Here is an 11355-nt window from a genome sequence, read left to right on the forward strand (position 1 = left end):
CTACCCCATTTATTTAGGGAATCATCTTCTTTGTAACCTCAAGTATAGCCCAGATAGTTCTCAACAAAGGTACGAATACGGGAAACGTTATAACTTTATGCTTAACAGTCAACTCTAGGCATATAATAGCCTAAGCATTCTTCCGAGTATGAATACTTGCTCCAATGCACGTGCATGGGCTCAAACCTCACATATATGCACACTTATAGCGTGTAGCTATCACAAATAATTAACGCAACTAGTGCCTCCACTGAGTTAAAATAAAATACTCACCTCAAACAGGCCGCAACCCGAAACAATATACTTCTGAGAACTCTCAGTATCCAAATTCATCAAACACATGAATCACCGTAACTGATCCCAACTCCAGCACCAGAATGACTAACACATCTTCCATTCACGATCTTCCCATAAGGAATACTTTCATAATTCTTCCGTGCCACATAGTAATAATTTGAATATTAACAGTCTATCAACCAGGTAAGTACTGCAATACCAATGAACATCCATAAGTCAAAACACAATGCGCCTTTTGAAATGCGCGCCCTTCTCAGGGATTACCGAGCAGTTATAACATTCATCTAATTATCTGAAATTGACCATTCTGTCCAAAATTCATGATCTTCCTTTCAAGAATGAACTGGCACCTTGTACATGTAGATTTTAATCCCGCACCACACACCACATCTATCATGTCATCATGTGACAAGCACCAGAATCTCATTATCAACTTTGGGTAACCAGCAAATTACATACTCGGTCATTCAGTAACCTTCATCTTGCTTCCTTCCAGGAGGAATTCATAATACACAACATGTTCCCTACACCGGTAGAATATATCCGGTTCAACCCATGGTAGAAACCATTAAGAACACTTTGAAATCCATTTACACATAACTAAGCTATCAGAACTGAATCCCTATAACTCCACCAAGCCACACAAGTTGCCAGATCCAAGAGTATTTCCACAAAACACCCGTAAAGCCCCACATTATCATATGAACCAAAAGAACTGAGCATACCATTACCATACTGATCCAGCATGTTACCCATTTGCCCTATTTTCTTCGAGTTTCTTCTGAATCACCCTCAGGTTGACATTTCTCCTTGTCAAAACACTACTATCCTTATGCAAGCTCACTACAAGACATCCTAACATAATACCACATCGCCCTAGGACCCATAAGCCACTGTATTCTTCTTAAGCACCTTCATAAATACCCCAACTGTAACACTCACTCTGAAAATATCTTATGCGAATTTAAAATTGTTCCACTTTCTTTTCTTATACTGAAAATGTAGAATCCATAGTCAAACAGAATCATTGTACGTCCCGATACCATCCAATGTAAGTAACTGATTCTAGTGATATACAAATTCGAAAAAATTTCAATTTCCACATATACATTTTGAACCCATTAGAACCCTCTCGAGAATCATCCACTCTGCTCAAATCTAATTTACTTCGCCCCAAACAGGCCGAAAAACATGTGCTCCTTTAGCACAATCAACACTCAAATAAGTAACTCTGTCTTAACACGACCAATCAAATTTATACTTCGTGTGCACTACATCCTTCAAAATAACAACTTAATTATTCCATATTTTTCATATTTTCGTAAGTGCATTATATCCCGTATTCAGAAAATTTTCTTACTCGAGTCATTCTCGAACTCCACCTCTACAAGTCATCACTGATTCCCAAGTATACTTCAGACCAAAACAAAACAAATTTGACACATAACCATGAATTGATTTGTTAATAGCAGGCTCCCTCACTTGGCTCAAAGCTATAGATTAAAATACTTGATAACTCACAATGCCCATACTTTATTACTGTCTTAATACCGCAGTCAGTTCAATGAAAATTCTTCTCAAGATCAAGACACACCAACCATAAAATACCTCAATCATCCGCTAATCTCGCATTCATTCTCTTAACACTCAAGTCAACTTTCTCAACCAGATTCAAATTCAAGTCTCAACACATACACCCTGCTAGCAGAAAAGAAACTCTCTATTCACATCATAAGGAACACACCTACATAAATTACTCCGCAAGAGATAACCCACCTGCTTAGTCTCAAATTGGCATCTTGTTATACCCTTTCGCAGCCACAATTACAATGAAATCAATTAATCTTTCTGAGTCCAAACTCATTAACCAAAAACGATAATTTAATTTGCCCCAAAATTTAACAACGTGAAAGATCTTTCAAAACATTCACACTCGAGATTGTACGTCACATCAAAATGAAAATATAGCACCTGATGGCCTTCTTTTAGATTTCAAGGAAACACTTCTCGTCACATTCAAATCGTTAACACATCCCGCTATTACATCATACTCATCACAAAGCCATTCTACCGCTCATAGAGCCACAAATTTCACTCGCAGGGACATTACCGGACATATGAGTCCAAATGTATAGGTTACAACTGAAGCTACCGAGCCTAAGCTGAGGTCTAAACCTGGCCTCAAGTCCTCCAGACTGGCCCATCACCAAAACACAGAATACACATCTTAAACCTCGTTCATAGAATCACAAGCTGGTGATGCACAGCTGATACCGAGCGCTCATGTGTGCATACGAATGCGTGGAAGGAATTCAAAGAGTTATGTTTCAAGCTGAATCAATTCCGCATGATAGAATACAAGAAAATAAAATTTTCCTAAGGATTCTGCAGCCTCTCGAAGATAAGTACAGATATCTCCGTACTGATCCGCAAGATTCTACTAAACCTGCTCATGACTCGTGAGACCTATGTAACCTAAAACTCTGATACCAACTTGTCACGACCCAAAATTCCAACCTATCGTGATGGGGCCTATCTCGATATTAGGTAAGCCGATAATCTCAATAAACCAAAACTTCTCTTTAACGTTAAAAATATAATATTTAAATATAATATAAAATTCCACAAATACTAATACGAACACTCCCCAAAACCTGGTATCACTGAGTACATGAGAATCTAATATGAATAGAAGTCTGGAAAATATGGTCCATAACAGTCTGAGACCAAATACTGTAAATAAGGAGATAGGGAAGGAAAGGCGAGGTCTGTGAGGCACAGCAGCTACCTCTAAATCTCCGAAAAATCAACTGTGCGAAAGAATCAGCACCCGCTATGACCGTGAATACCTGGATCTACACACGAAGTGCAGAGTGTAGTATGGGTACAACCAACTCAGCAAGTAACAATAATAAATAAGGAACTGAAGATAATGACAAGCTACACAGTTACAGTTCATTTTCAGTAATTCTAGCAAAGAATAGACATGCTTTCAAGTCCGACAGTTTAAGTCAAATCAAGTTTATACTGTTCAAGTTCATGTAATACGGATATAAAATCTTTCAGAGAATTTCACAACAGTGACAAATAGAAACTAAGTACAATGACAAATGAAACGCACGTGCAGTCTCTCAGGCATTTCATTACCCTATTTTAATTTTCTTCCTTATTTATTATTATTTCCAGTAGGGCCTGACCTGACCTCGTCACTACGCTACCGAGGTTAGGCTTGACACTTACTGGGAACCGTTGTGGTGTGCTCATACTACGCTTCTGCACATCTTTTTGTGCAGATCTAGGTACTTCCTAGCAGACCAGGTATCAGTGAACTAGCTATACACGGAGACTTCAAGGTACATCTGCCAGTGTCCGCAGACCTCAGAGTCCCCCTCTATCCTTATTATGCTGTCTTCCTGATTTCTCTTTAGACTTTGATGTATTGAGACACTTGGCAGAATAAATTTTTAGAAGCTTGTGACTTATTTCTACCGGATTTTGGAGATTGAAATTATTGGACTGCAGTTTCATATTTATTTCTTACGTTGAGAATTTGGCTTCAGTTTTATTTTATGTATTTCTGCAAAAATTGTTAGGCTTACCTAGTATTAGAGATTAAGTGTCATCACGACATCCTATGGAGGGTGAATTTGGGGTCGTGACAGATACATTGAACTTTATGAAAAAAAAGGCTGTAACAATTCAGTTGATTTTTTACAGCTACGAATTCTGATAGTGAGTGACAATCAAGCCATTCGAATAGGCTTACTCTTCATCAAGTTTTATCTGTACTTCCCTTTCAAATTTCCAAATACTCACTATTACATGTTTTAATATGTTTTAAAAAGTCTTTACAAATTAATATGGGACACACATGCCATGTAAGCAGTGACAGACGCACATGGTGGCAAGCGGGTTCAATTGAACCCGCTTCGTCAAAAAATAAAATTGTGTATATGTATAAATTACGATTAATACTGCATAAATTTTGTATAAATATTTTATTTGAACCCACTTGACAACTACTATTTTACGACTAAAATTATGTATTTCTAAGATTGAACCCGCTTGCACAAAATTTTGGGTCCGCCACTGCATGTACGTGTCCAGAAAGTAGTTTAAGAAAAAGATGCAAGTAATATAGGGAACAATTAATGCAAATTGTTCGTCAGCCTTAATAGAATTTAATTTTAACATATACAATCAGATTTGTTTATAATAATCATCATTTAACATCATATCAGTCAAGCTTTCACTCGAATTGATTTTCATGTTATAATTTTTTCACGACCCAAAATCCCACCACAGACGTCGTGATGGCACCTAATCTCTAAAACTAGGTAAGCCGATTTCAATTACATTTTTGAAGCTATTTTTTTTAATTTCAATACAGGTGTCAAAACCAACAACGGAAATATTCACAAACGACCTCTCAAGACTGGTAGTACTGAGTCACGAACTCTAACTGAATACATGCAATGATCTCAAAGATCAAATATACAATACTGTTCGAATAAAGGTTGACAGTACAATAAAATAGAAAGACTCCAAGGGATTGCGACGACCAAGTAGCTCTACCTTGAATCCTTGCGATCAACACACTAACTCTGCCCGAGTCTGATATCTCCAATACCTGGATCTGCACAAAAATATGCAGAAGTGTAGTATGACTACGCCACAGTCGGTACCCAATAAATATCAAGACTAACCTCGGTGGAGTAGTGACGAGGTACAGTCAAGACACTCACTAGTCAAATAACCTGTGCAATATAGCAGTATACAATAGTACTGAAAAACAACTAGTAATTATAACAATAAACTCAACCAGTGATACAACAATAAGGCAACAAGAACATCATAATTATTGCTCATACGAATAAGGAACACAAGTACAATCAATTAATAGAGTCCTTCAAATATAAATCCTTCACATATTATTCTTCAAGATAAATATCTTTCGAATATACTTCTTTTGAATAAATATCTTTTTAAGTAAAAGTCACCATGTGAAACCTCATTTCACAATCATAAAAATTACGGGTCTCAGTCCACTTTCATATAGAAATATGGACACCTCAATCACACGGACAACTCACGTGTCAATAATAAAATCATCATATTTTTCCCGGAACCTCATGCCTATATTATTTTCATAATTGCACGTACAACTCACGTACCAAAATATCAATTTATATAAGATCCGCAGGATCAATTTATTTTCAATAAAGTAAGGTTAAAATCTTTAAATCAAGTATGAAATCAACAAAAAGATAAGTTTATTTTAGAAATTATTTGAGTGAAGAAAAATGATATTTCCATTAAAATAAAGCATCAGATAAGGTACTGATTTGGATATAAAATTTATTAAATTAAAACATACTAGAAATCTTCTTTTATTTAAATTAACTCAATCATCAAAAACAAGTACAACCCAAAAATACAAATCTTCAAAGTCTCGTACGAAAAAAAAGTCAAGGTCAACACAATACATCAAGAAATACAAAACACTATATATTAAGTCAAATAATACATCACGAAATATATAAGAATTTATAAATTACGAAAAACAAAATAACCAAAGGCAAGTGCAGCCATAAAAGAATATCAACAAAAGGGCACTCCCGAAGTACCGTCTCGTAGTCCCAAATCATAAATAAATTCACAATCTTTCATTTTCTCATATCACCACGGGAGCTTTCACATTTAATTTTAAAAAAATCTTTTTTCCCGAAATAGCATCTCGCGTTTTAGCCACCCTTCACACCGTATGACTTCTAGTAGTTCCCCTACTAGCCACGCGTTTCAAGCTACTTTTATCTCACCGCATGACTTCTAGTAGTTCCCCTACCAGCCACGCGTTTCAAGCCACTCTTATCTCACCGCATGCGTTTCAACACCCTGACCTTATATCACCGCATGACTTCTAGTAGTTCCCCTACTAGCCACGTGTTTCAAGCCACCCTTATCTCACCGCATGCGTATGAATATCACAATATTTCACAAATCGCACCTCAAGTGCCCAAATATCACAGCATAATACGACTTGCACCTAAAGTTCCCAAATATTACAATATATCACAAATTGCACATCAAGTGCTCAAATCTTACAACATATCACAAATTGCACATCAAGTGCTCAAATCTTACAACATATCACCAATTGCACATTAAGTGCTCAAATCTTACAACATATCACAAATTGCACATCAAGTGCTCAAATCTTACAACATATCACAAATTACACATCAAGTTCCCAAATCTTACAACATATCACAAACTGCACATCAAGTGCTCAAATATTAAAAGTTGCCACAAAAATCAACAATATATTATTTTCAACAATAAGGAGCATATGGCTCGACCACAATGTGCACACAGAATCTTAACAGAATATTCGGGACTGAACAACTCAACTAAATAATATTTCACAATTTAACACTTTGCCTCAATATGATTTACGGCCTTTATAACTCAATACTAATTTCAACAACATGAACTGGAAAGTAATTCATCAAGGATCAACACCTTCTTTAATCCAAAAAATTGGCAAATAGATAAATGCATCATTTTAAAATTATTTAATAAATCATTTGAAATGAATAATCCATAATGAAATTATCTACAGAAAATATCAACTCAACAAAAAAAATACGGGATTCACATAAACATCAAGGTGAAAATCACACCAAATCATCATATAAAAACAAATTCAATAAACAAGGATAAGGCGTGACAAATCAAGGATTTACTAAGTTCCAACAATTTTTCAATTTAATACATAAGGGCGTCTACGAATCTCAACTGATATAATTTGTACATATAAATCAAATACGTACTCGTCACTTCGCGTACATGGTTTTAAATTACGCAATTTTCACATAAGACTCAATGCCTAAGGCGTAATTTTTTCCACTCAAGGTTAGGCAAGATACTTACCTCGGCGAAACTAAACCGAGTCTTTAAATGATCTTCATGAGTGAAGCCACTTCCGGACGGCTCAAATCTAAAACTCGCCCCTTCATAATACTACTATGGTCCACCACACTAAACAAATTTCAATCTACAACAATGCAACACAATTGCGCCAATATTAGCAAGATTTCTATACTTTAAGTCATTTAGACAATTTATCAAACATCCAATGTGCATATTTTTCTATAATCTCCTTCAATGGAATTTCTTCACCTAACAATCACCTTCCACACAAATGATTGATCTCACAATCGTCTCTGGGTCATGCACAACTTCCCTTAGCACATGCATGCCTAACAACTCACTCCTAACCCACAAATCTTATCAATTAATTCATTTTACAATCTTTACAATACCAACACACCTAGGTTGGTTACTTATTGCTTCCAATCACTATCCCATAAGTCCTAACACATATTTCGTACCTAAATAATCACCATAAATTAGTTAGAGATAGTAGACATACCTCTTATAGTGAAACTCTTGAGAATCCCAACTTGTAGTGTTCTTGACCAATTTGGGGATTTAAATGAAAATCTATGGATCTTCAAGATTAATCCTTGTTAATACAAGTGTTTAGGAGTAGTAATCAACTCAAAATTACTCCAAAAACATTACCTTGGATCATGGGAGGGAGGTGTTGGATGGATTTCCCTTGATATGCAAGCCCTAGATCAAAGAAATGACTTACCTCTCTCTCTACCCGGCCTTGGGGGGGGGGGTATTTAATGGGTTCCTACGTGCGCGTCTGCGCACCTGGGCAAGTGGCCACGCACCTGGGGCAGAAAGTCTCAAATATGCGCAGCCGCGCATCTGGCGCGCATATGACACAAGTCCAGTAAAATGGCCATAACTTTCTGTATACTTATCCAAATGACAAACGGTTTGATGTGTTGGAAACTATACTCAAAGGGATTTAATTGGATAGGTTTTACACCATATAACTCTTTATATATTGATAGTTATGATCGTTCGAAATTAGATCTTGTACGAACTCACTTGAAACTTTGTCCCATCATATAACTTTCAACTTGACTTAGCCTTAGTGCTCCTCTTAGACCATAAACCATTCTTAATGCACCTCATACATATATTATCATTATCAATTGATATCATTCAAATTATCAGTCTTGTTCATACCCGAATTAATACAATTAGCACCCGCCAATCTTCTTAATGGTCTTAAACACTTCGAAATTTTTCGGGGTGTTACATTCTCCCTTACTTAAGAACATTCATCCTCGAATGTTTTACAAGTCATTATTAGGCACAGTATTATCCTCCTTTCACCTTAACCATCATCTTTAATCGTTCTTGACTTCATATAGATCATAGATATTCTTCCAACATTTCAACTTCCTTAAGGCCCCAAAATTTGGCTAACGCACAAATATTTCAGAAATTTCAGCAGAGTATCCTCTGCAATTGGGTCTAACCACCAGCCAGAGAATCACCAAAACCAGTCCTAACAACATATAGATGAACCAACGACGCAACATAACATTAAGACAATGCCAACCGTGGCCTCACGAGCAGTATACTACCAAAAAGGAACACCTTTAACATCAACTATACGGTTGATACATAATTCATAAAAGGTAACTCTTAGCATTTTCGTAGAATTCAACTTTATAAATACATGACTATTCAAACAAACAAGGGTACTTCTCCTTTATTTCTTCCTCGGCTTTCCAAGTGGCCTCTTCAACCTGCTAGTTTTGCCATAACACTTTCACAGAGGCAATTTCTTTATTTCTCAACTTTCGGACTTGTCGATCAATATTAGAAACTAGAATCTCTTCATAAGTCAATTTATCATTAACCTCAATAGTCTCAACCGGAACAATGAGTGTCGGGTCTCCAACTACTTTCTTCAACATAGATACATGAAACACCGAATACATGGAGGACAATAATAGGAAACATCCTACTCATAGTTTGGCCTATTCTCTTCAGATTTCATAAGGCCTAATTTCCCATATTAACACACTGTGTTAGTCTCAAGTAGCAATTTCGTGCCTACACACACATTATACGTATGCCCATAATCACATCTCTGGTCATAATAGTTGTTCATAATTAATTGCAGCATCCTCAATTAATCTTATATTAACCAAAATCTCATTTCAAAATTTTCACAACATTGACAGCAACACGCGAGGCATGAAGACCTCGTAATTATTTATCCTAATTAACGAGTCACATTTAACGCCACCTGGGCACTTATCTCGTAGGCTAAAACTCAATATTTACAACACGAATATGACTAAATATGCACAGAAAATACATACAAAATTATCAAATAAGCCTAACCGGCATGACTCCCTATTAATACTATAGTATAAATTTAATTTTACAAAGGGAGAATTTAAACTCATAAATTTTTCACCACAAGGACCTCGTCCTTATATAACTTCCACCGCGGTTTGTAGCCCAGTTTAAATATTTCACATCATATAAAAATGCGAGGATCTCGTCCTCAACTCCGAATCACAAATATTTTGCACATTGTACCAACTGAGATTTTTCCATTCCCTTTCTTTCTTCTTTTTAATAAATTCCGTAAACAGTTTTTTTTTTTACAACACATAATGAACCCCCATACCAATAGGGCATATAATTCATAAAATTGAAATCAATTATTCCGAAATCACATCAAAACCCACTGTAGCGAGTAATAGAAAGTCACTTTTGGACTTATAGTCCTCAATAGTGTACAAAATAAAAATGATAGATACGGGCGTGCATCATCGAATCTCCCAACAGGGATAAACATATAACTGGGTCATAAAATTACAAAGCTCACCCATAAGCGGAGCATAATAGGAGGACTCGCCTCAATATTAAGAACCAAATCAAATTAAGGAAAAATATCCTTTTATAACAAATCAAGATCATACCTGTAATGACACCATCTAGTGTAGTGGCCTCAGCCACACCATATCAAATATATCAACGGGCTGGGCCTCCCTCTCTAGGGCTCCCTCTACCCTTTTGTCCTCCACCTCTAATTGACTGTGCATGTGGGGTAGTAACTGGAATAGAGCTTGTAGCCTGAGTATTCTGATGAAATCTGCCTCTCCCAAGTCTGGGACAATCTCTCATGATGTGCCTAGTATCACCACACTGATAACAAACCCTCTGCGGTTTTGGCTGCTCATACTGAGTCTATGCCAGATAACTGGAATAACCATTATAGGAACCCCGTGCCGGTGGTGCATTAAAAGAACTTACTGTAGTACCCCGAGTATTCTAAAATTATTTCTGTGACCTCGCTGGTACTGAAATGTAGAATTATTAAGGACGCGGGAATACCGCAAGTCCCAGCATCATCCCATACAAATCTTAGCTCTTAATCATATACAAATTTTGGAGAACCTTTCAATACCACATAAATGCATCTCAAGCCAAAATTGATATAACACATGACCCCACAATGTTATCGTTGATAGTGGACTCCTCTCACTTGGCGCGAAGTTATAGGACACAATCCGATGATCCACAACACTAACCTTCATCGCTCGTATGATACCGGTCATAAGACACCTCAAGCCATTTATTTGGCGCATGTCATCCTCGTGATAGTTAAACTCGCTTCCTCCAATGCCTTGGCTGCTAGTATGTACCATTCACTAAATAGAAATCTCATACGAACTATATAGTCCCTAATAACACCAGTTATCATCAGATCTACATCCACCTTGTGAACCTACCACGATTATGACGATTAGGCAATTAATTAAACCTTGTCAAAATCATACTTATCAACCAGATGTAAGAACATGTTGCACTCCCATGTGCACAACTGAATGATCTCTCAATACTTCCGCATCCTCGATCTGGAAAACACGTTATAAAAATGGTTGAGCAACCCTGGCTCCTTTATAACCCCTATGTAGTATCACGAACAGTTGGCGCATAGTTGATACCGAGTGCACAATTTCATACACGAGTGGATGCAAAAGAACATAAGAAATATGATTCAAGCTGAATAAATGCCGCACGATAAGGAATGAAAGAAATGGAGATTTTTCCTACTAGCTTTGTAGCCTCTCGAAGATAAGTACAGACGTGTCCATACCGATCCGC

This window comes from Nicotiana tabacum, chromosome 13 (assembly GCF_000715075.1).
Source record: "Nicotiana tabacum cultivar K326 chromosome 13, ASM71507v2, whole genome shotgun sequence".
Taxonomy (NCBI): Eukaryota; Viridiplantae; Streptophyta; class Magnoliopsida; order Solanales; family Solanaceae; genus Nicotiana; species Nicotiana tabacum.